The sequence below is a fragment of the Geotrypetes seraphini genome, chromosome 13 (genome assembly GCF_902459505.1).
Source record: "Geotrypetes seraphini chromosome 13, aGeoSer1.1, whole genome shotgun sequence".
NCBI lineage: Eukaryota > Metazoa > Chordata > Amphibia > Gymnophiona > Dermophiidae > Geotrypetes > Geotrypetes seraphini.
Window position 1 is genome coordinate 43,883,939 of NC_047096.1, and position 9,205 is coordinate 43,893,143.

The 9,205-nt window shown below is 39.4% G+C and overlaps 1 long non-coding RNA gene across 1 annotated transcript in view; it reads left to right on the plus strand.

The window, feature by feature from the left end:
* LOC117347641 overlaps positions 1-6,770 on the plus strand; it is a 31,896-nt gene extending 25,126 nt beyond the window's left edge. Inside the window, exon 3 of the long non-coding RNA XR_004536813.1 lies at positions 5,099-6,770. This is a non-coding gene — a long non-coding RNA (uncharacterized LOC117347641). The remainder of the gene's footprint in view (positions 1-5,098) is intronic.
* The last annotated feature ends 2,435 nt before the right edge of the window (positions 6,771-9,205 follow it).

Sequence of the window (9,205 nt, forward strand, 5' to 3'; positions counted from 1 at the left end):
TATAAATATGTTCATATATTGCTTTTTATGACTTTATAAGAAGAAAAAGAAGAAAAAGCGGTGTTTTCACATTTTAAATAGGTAAATTATAAGATTTGACTATTTTGGTCACAAAAGCAAAGTTTTATGGAAATAACAGACATTTTCAATACTTTTTAGGCATGAGCAATTAGGAAATTGCACTTACTGCCCAGGAACAAAAATCAAGTTACATAGTGTTATATACCCCCTTCTCCCTTTTTTAACAAAACCAAAAAGCATTTTTTTTTTACACCGTCTGGCGAGCTAAATGCTCTGTGCTGCTCCTGACACTCAGAGTTCCTACGAGTATCGGGAGCAGCGCGGAGCATTCAGTGTGCCGGCCTGCGCTAAAATCCGCTGTCACGGTTTTGTAAACGGGAGGAGTTGATTATTAAGGCAACAAAAAGCAGGGAGGGAAATTATTTCCAGACTAGGAAAGAGTAACACTGAATACAGAAACCAAGGCAGACAAAAGAAAAAAAAAACCTCACAAAAAAAAACAAAGCAAGGAATCCTTCAGCACCCGAGATACATCAGATTCCAGTCCAACCACAGCCCAGAAATTAGGCCCCCAAAATAGGAATCATTAAATCCCCCTGACAAGAAAAATTAAACTAAAAGTAGCATAATAATGATGCTCATACAAAGACTGTCATCACTGACAGGTTGGACTACTTTCAGATGCAAGACAAAAATAGATTCCGGGAAAAAAAAAATGGACAGACTGTCAGAGATGAGGGATCTCAATGCAGTCTTTAAATGAATAAAATTGCACTCGCCGCTGTATTCTCAGAGGCCTCTTTGCTCGAGGCAGATCAGAGACAATGTTTGCACCTGTAGTGAAAGTTGTAAATACTGTTACCTTTCACTTTGTCATCGTTCAAGGAATGGGCTTGCAAAACCCACCCGAGGGAAATTCTATAAACGGCACCTAAATTTAGGCACCGGTGGGCGTCAAGTCCGGAGGACCTTCCCGGACTAGCACAAAACCCATTTCTTTTTTAGATCCGCAATTCATGAAGTCGCTAGGACTTGAGCACGAGTCGATGACACCTAACAACAAGGCACCCTACCAGCACCTAAATTAATTGAGAAACACCGTTTAAAATGGCAAAAAAAGCCCTTACAGTTAAAGTGCCTACCGGAAAGCGGACACCAGAATTGCAACCATATAGGCGCTTTACGGTGCTTATCACCACTATGGGCATGGCTAATGCCAGAAATGGCATTAGGTGATGTAAAGTGCCTACGTAGGCGCGATTCATGACAAAGATAGGCGTCGGAAATGTCGGCCTGGAAAACCCTGGTCTACATTTTTGGTGCCTCTTTCCCGGGGGTGTAATTCTTTATACGGCACCGTTGTACGACTGACACGCGATTGGTGGCCACTTTTTAGGCAGCTGCTGATATAGCGTCATATAGAAAATCCGGGCCATATAATCTATAGTATTGGTTGTCCGATTTACTGTAAGCATGGGAAGAGAATGTCTCTTCAAAACCTCCCAACATATAATAAATTAGCCTAGGGGTTCTCAACCCAGTCCTCAGGACGCATCAAGCCAGTCTGGTTTTCTGGATATCCAGCAAGGAACATGTATAAGAAAAATCTGCACAAAGTGGAGGTGATATACAAAAATCTCTCTCGTACATATTTATTATGGATAAACTGAAAACTTGACTGGTTCGGCAACCAATGCACTATAGAAAAAGCCTTGCTCATAAAAAAATAAAAACATCCCTCCATGAATCATCTCCCAGCATTAGATGGAGCAAAAGCAGTACTGTTGAAGCCTCCAGCATCCTTCACATTTAATGTGGAGCCCTGGATTTGTACTTGGTAAGAAGAACAGGGAGAGTGAAAGAAAAATAATACACCGATTCACTATATTGGATCATGATGACTTTGCTAGCCATGTAGCTGTAAGCACTTTTTGAGCAATTCACCAATATCCTTCTTACTGTTTCCAATGAGAGAACTCTACCTCTGCCTGCACTCACTCTTCTGAGCTGATAAAGAAAGCGAAAAGCCAGCCATGCAGCATCAGCTTGTGCACTGATCCAAGGAAGCTCACCTGGCACCATAAAATTAGAAAATATAGTGGAATGCCATCATATAATGTATATAGCTGAAACAGAAGGATGGGAAAAGTGGAAGAAGCAAAACAAAAAAAGAAGAGGGAGAGAGACTGGGAAAGAGCACATAGGGGGAAAAAGATATAGAGAAGGGAGTGGAGGAGAAAAAGAAGAAAAGCAGAGAGAAAAGGACATGGGGACTGATTGGAAGAAAGCTTAGAAGAAAGAAGTGAAGTGAACTAAAGGAGATACAGCAAAAGAAGGAGAGGCAAAATATGGAAGAATGAATAAAAAATGCTGTTTCAGTTAAGAATAAAGGTCATAATTGCAAACAGATAAGATGTCTCCTTTTTCTCTCTTTCTACAAAGAAGTAAAATGTGAAATTTAATAACTAATGGGGAAAAAAATTGAAATAAAGGGAGAAAGGACGCTTTTCATCTCATTGGAATATGGATCAAATTTATTTTTATGCTTTACATTTTCTTTCAGCGGAATTTAAGAAAAGTGTCTATCAGATCAAGGCAAGCATACTAACCAGAACATCCTCAAGGGGACAGCAGTCTGGAGCCAAAAGTGGCAAGGCTGAATTTCAACCACAAGGTGGAAATGTGAAAGAAAGGGTGAAGAGAGCACATTTGACTAACTTTGTCTGCATTTGGCACTCCACTCTTCCCAAGTTTATTCTATATTTGATATACTGACCATCAACGGGTATCTGGGCAGTTTACAATAGGCAGATTTGGTGCTAGAGATAATGGGGTAGGGATAAAAATAAAATTACACTGAAGTGAAAATTTAAAAAGGAAGGTAAGTGGGAGATGGGGAAAAAAATACAAGGGAAGGGAGGTCACTTCTTAAAAGTTTCATTGATCTTGGGTGAAGTTAGCAGGAGAGGTGATCCTATCTCATATTTTGATATGCATTCCGAAATAAGAAAGTTTTAAGTTTGTTTTAAAATTTATTGAGGGACTCTTCAAGTTAAATGTCTGACAGGAGAGCATTCCAGAGAATAGGGGCTGTAGCGGAGAAAATGGTATTATGTGTATAGAAGAGTTCCTTGATTGGAGGAATAGTCAACAAATTCTGCTTAGTACATCTTACGGCCCTTAGAGATCTCTAGCATTGTCTCTAGATGCTACTTGACTTTGACAGATACATTCTGCCTGTTCAATCCTCGAGCCCTCCTCCCTCCAGATAGTTCTTCTTACCCTTATCTCTAGGCTGAATTACTGCAGTTCCCTATACCATGTTTTACAGATCATATCGCTCAAAAGACTCCTGCTTGTACTTGACTTGTCCCTAACCTTCATGTCTTCTTCTCCCACAGCAATGCACCCTCCCCTTTTCATGGCTTGTCATATCCGATTCCTGTCTTTGTATGTCTTCCCTCTCCCCCGTTTTATTTTTCACTTTGTAAACCCTTCAGATGAACATTTTGATTTGTGGCATATCAAATAAGCCTGAAACTTAGACAAAACCACTGCAGCAAACAAATCTAGAGCCTAAGAGCAATGTGCTTTCAACTAAAAAACACCTGGGGCTCCTTTTACGAAGCCGCGTTAGCAGTTTTATTGCACGCACATTTTTAGCGTGCGCTAGCTGAAAAAACTACCGCCAGCTCAAGAGGAGGCGGTAGCGGCTAGCGCGGCTGGCAAATTAGCACGCGCTATTGCGCACGTTAAACCGCTAATGCGGCTTTGTAAAAAGGAGCCCTTAGTTTTTGTACAGTGGCTAGACTTAGTTTTGCTAAAGTTATAAAGAGGAATCAACTATTTATTTATTTAGTCGATTTTCTAGCCCATCACTTGTTACAAGTTAACATACCTAATAAAAGGTTAGCGACCAGGTTACAAGTTGACATACAAGCAGACATACATAACAGCGCTTAGGGACATGGTAGGAATATTCTTCATAAAATAGTGAGACATAGCCATATTCTGAAGGGGCTAGATGTTTGCTTAACAGGAAGCCTGTTTGGACAGGGACTAGATGGGCTCAGGTCTCATATAGTAGTGAGGCAATTTCTATATGCAGCATGAGAAAACAAATATCAAGTTTGAAAATGATGTACAGCAACAGTAAGATATACCTATATACTGCATGAAAGACTGAATATATGTTTGGGGACTAAACACAGTGGTATGGCAATTGATAAGACACTCTAGCCCAAATTCTAGAAGCAGCACCTAAAGTTAGGCGCCGACTTTGGAGGCGCCTAACTAGATAGGCGCCTATCTAAATTGAATAACAAGCTCAATTAAGCTTTTTAATCAGCATTGATTGAAACATAGGCGCCTATCAAGAAAACGCGATTCTGTAACAAGGCGCCCTTCAAAAAAACAGGCGCTATGCATGTTAGGCGTGGGCGTGGCTACATGTTAGGCGCCTTGTTGCAGAATCACTGCTCTTAAGTGCGCTTAAGCGCTCAGCTAGGCGCCTAACTTTTAAGCTGGCCTATTTACTGGAAGCCTCTAAAATAGGTGCCGCTCAGCGTGATTCACTAAAGAGCACCCAATTCTGCTTGAATCGCACTGAACTGTGTCTAATTAGGCGCCTAACTTTTAGGCGCTGCTTATAGAATTTGGGTTTCTGGGCAAAGCAACAATAAAATACTTTCAATGACTTTTGTTTTGGTTCCTGCACCATGTACGAACTCACACAGTTTGCCTAGCTGTTCACTATATCGGATCCCTGAGGACCATGTCGGGTCCTGGTTCATCAACCTTGGTGGATACAAGCTGTTTTTTTTAAAATTATGTTTATGATTATATCTATGTTTGTTCATTAAAGACTTGGGGCACCTTTTACGAAGGTGCGTTAGGGCCTTAACCTGCAGAATAGCGCGTGCTAAAATGCCACACGCTCTAGCCACTACCTCCTCCTCTTGAGCAGGTGGTAGTTTTTCAGGTAGCGTGTGCACACCTTGATAAAAGGAGCCCTTTATGTGCATGCCATTATGTTACTGTATTTCATATGTTATTTATGTTTTATATGTCAATTTAGCGTCCCCTGAGGAAGGCGTTTTACATACATCGAAACTAGGATCTTTGCCGGGGACCATCTCTGTTCGAATAAAGACTGTTTTATTGGCTGATAGGGTGCCTTCTTTGCCTTTTAGTTGTACTGCTTCCTAAATCTATGAAATAAAGTGTAATTGTCTCAGTTTCCAGAGGTCAGAGGAGAAAAGACCCCATTAGGAACAATTAGAGTCCTAAGGCTGTTTCTGTGTTGCTCAAGAAACTTGAAAGATGGAATTCAAGCAGGTGTTCTGCCTACAAATTTGCATTTGTTAAAGATTAAGGGCCCCTTTTTACAAAGCTGTGGTAGCACTTAAGTTTCAAGTTTATTCATGTCTTGCTATACTGACCATCACATGTATCTGGGCGGTTTACAATATTAAAAATTTGAAAGGTCTAATATAATTTTTGATTTAGGTGAGATAAAATAAAAAGAGGGTAAACCTAAAACTATTACAAATTAAAGACTAATTAGAAACAAGAAGTTTTGGGGGATAGGGAAGTTTTAATTACAATGATAAATAAAAAATAAAAGGGAGGGTAGAGGGATGGGGAGTAACGAGAGGGAAACATTTCCAGAGCAACAAATGTGATGAAGCCCATAGAAACTGATTGGGTCTTCGTTGCATTTGCCGAGTGAGAATCACTACCTCAGCTTTGAAAAGGGGACCCAAGATGCTGTATTTTTAGAAATCCTCTCCAGTCTTTTGCAAACTTACTTTGGTTTGGCACGAACAAATGTTATTGTGGACTCTTTGAACAGCATGATAGAAAATATGATTGCCTCAGCCTGGGCTTAGAGCCATTGTTCCACACCAAAAAGCTGATTCTGGACACAACAGCCACTTTTGCACTTCAACCAATGAAGGTGAAAGAAACCCTTTCACTCTGTGGGAAGGTCCCTAATGAAAGAATGGCTACACTTACACAGCAGGAATTTTCATGAACGTCACCATACAGTGTTCCACAGAGAAATATTCCCAGAAATTAATCTACAGGAGCACAGATAATGTGTGTGAATGCCGACATGAATCCCATTTCACATTGTAATAATAGCTAATTTGTACATTTAATTTGCTTTGTGCTAGCCTGAAGCCAAGCTCTCCAAAGGAACATTACAGAGCAAGAGAAAATTCTCAACAAATGCAAAATAAAGTGAAAGTGAGCCACATCATAAGTCAAACCTACTTTCCTTTGCAATGTTTAATTTGCATTAGGCCCACTTCCTGCCCATGTCATGCCCCTTAAAAGAGAATTTTTTTAAAAATAAAGATGCAGCCACTTCTAAAATTCTAGCTCATATCCATCACATTCCACATAATCCATTATTCACAGTCAAGCCATGCGATGCTACTGCATCTGCTCTGACCCAAGAGACAGAGATAACTTGACCTCAAATTGAACAAATCCTTCAAACAAAAGGATACAACCACAAAATAATTTCCAAGAAAATTGTCCCTTCCCTCACAACACCCAGGGAAAAACTATTGCAATACAACGAAAAGAAAACCACAGAGAGAGTCTCTTTTGTAGTGACATACACTTCTCCCTCCGTATTCGCGGTTTCCATATCTGCGGTTTAGCTTATTCGTAATTTTTTGGCCGTTGACTCTTCCCCCCAAAAAAATCACTAAAGTTTTTTTCCTTTTACTTTTCTGTACAGTACCGATAAAAAAGTTTATCACTTACCATTACTGTACTATAACTCTGAAAATCGCTGCTGCCATGCTTTCTCACACAAATTCGCTGCTTCCATGTTTCCCAATGTGCACTCAGAAAATGCTGCTTCCCAGCATCCCTAGAGAGAAAGGCTTCTTCCCAGCATGCATAAAATCATTGCTTGCTTGCCTGCCCTGAAATCGCTGCTTGCTTGCCTGGCCTGAAATCACTGCTTGCTGTATACAGTACAGTATAATACAGGTATTCCAATATTGAACTTTCGATACTTTATTTAACTTTATTGAACTCTCAGTATTGAACTTTTTGTTTGCCCTGGAAATATGACTGTACAGGTATTGTTGTATACAATAAAAAAAAATAGAGGATTTCAATAGTAGTAATAGTTGCAGCTGAGTTCAAAAACCGCAAATAACAGTTGAAAAGTTATTTGCAGTTTCAATAGTAAAAACAATGGTGTTTTCTCAAAACCGCGAACAACATATAAAAAAGTTATTTGCGGTTTCTCTATATTCGTGCCTATGTTCCGCCCGCATCCACCGCGAATACGGAGGGAGAAGTGTACAATCCAGAGATGGAAAACCTGAAAAGAATCACTGAAATTACTGAAAGAGATAGTCCCAACTGCACCTAGCTGGCCTTCCAACAACCACCTAATCTGAAACAAAAATTAGTGAAAAGCAGGCTCCCAAGAGAAACTGAAAGAGAGAATGGCACATGTACCTGCACTATACCAAGCTGCAAATTGTGCCAACACATATCACAGGACTTCACAGTCATTCACATGACAAAAAACATTCAGCATAAGGGTATCCTGCACATGTTCATCTTCAAATGTAGTTTATATTATTCAATGTAAAAAAATGTGGAAAAGGACCCTATGTTGGGAAACAGGCCTAATGCTTAAGAATAGGCTCAATTTTCATCGGCACCACACTATAAACCACAAGAGCTAACAGGGTGACACTGCTGTAGGAAAGCATTTTGCCAGACCAGAGAAAAGCACAAATTTCTTCATGGTGAAAATACTAAAAGGAGTTTCAAAACTATCCAGGAATATAAAACTTTGAAATTAAAATATTTCGACACATACTAAAAAGGCTTAAGATCTGGGTTTTCTATCACATTATAGACTAAAGTATAATGTTATACCTACGTCACCCTTGTATCACCCATTCATCTCTCCCATTTCTCCTCCCCATTCCTACCTTTCCCCATGAGTGTCATTGAAATGCTTTCATGTTCCACATATATATTCTGAGATGTTTGTGATTTTCTCTGTGTGGATTGTGTATGTTTTATTGTAAGCTGCTTTGTTTTAAGCGGCATATAATTACTGTAACTAATTATCCCCACCCCCCTTTTATGAAGCCGCATTAGCGTTTTTTATCACCCGCCGCCGCAGTGGTAAAAGCTCCAATGCTCACAGAATTCCTATGAGCTTCGGAACATTTACTGCCACAGTAGGCGATTAAAAAATGCTAATGATGCTTCATAAAAGGGGGGGAGTTAAATAAAATATATGTCATCATTTGCTCACGTCTGATCTGAAGATGGTGGTATAGCCTTCGGGAAATAAATGTACTGTTAATCCAATAAAAATGGTATCATTTATTTTCTTTTGTTTTACTTTATTACATAAAAAGAGAGTAACGCATGGTTTAACACACTGTAACAAGCAAACTGCCACAACACCCGTTAACGTGATCATGTGGTAGCCTGTTTTCATGCATTAACCATGCGTTAAGTGATTAAAGCCCTTCAGTAGAAGGACCCCTACATTCTTAAGGTATGCTGACATGGCGTAAATTCTTAAAAGTCTGCCAAAATCAAGGTGCCAGGATGAAGAATGCTAAGCGTGAATTCTATAGTTGTAAATCTCCAAGTGCAACCTCCTTGTAAACTCCATTGTTAGCCACTTTTCCAGGTTATGTTGTAGCTCACTGACTTTAGTCAGTCTTACCTCTTTTGTAAACCGCTTAGAACCAAAAGGCTTTTGCAACATATAAATAAAAATTTGTTATATTATATTATTATAGAATACTAGCATTAGCCTGCATTTATATACCTAAATTAAAGTGTGAGTGCTTATGCCAACTCAATAGCTGGCATAAATGCTCATGCCCAACTGTAAGCGAATAAGTACATACATGATAATATTTTATAATCCATGTAAATAACAGTCTGACATGCCCCCGATCCACCCAAATCCCTACTGAAGTTGTGCACTCTGGAATTTCAACATACAACTTATAGAATGGTGATTAAGGACAATTACCGTATTTTTAACACTATAAGATGCATCTAGGTTTAGAGCAGGAAAACAAGAAAAAAATATTCTGAGCCAAATGGTGTATTAATATATTTCATAAAATATACTATGATCTGTACCCAGCCCCCCTCACTCCTTGCCAGG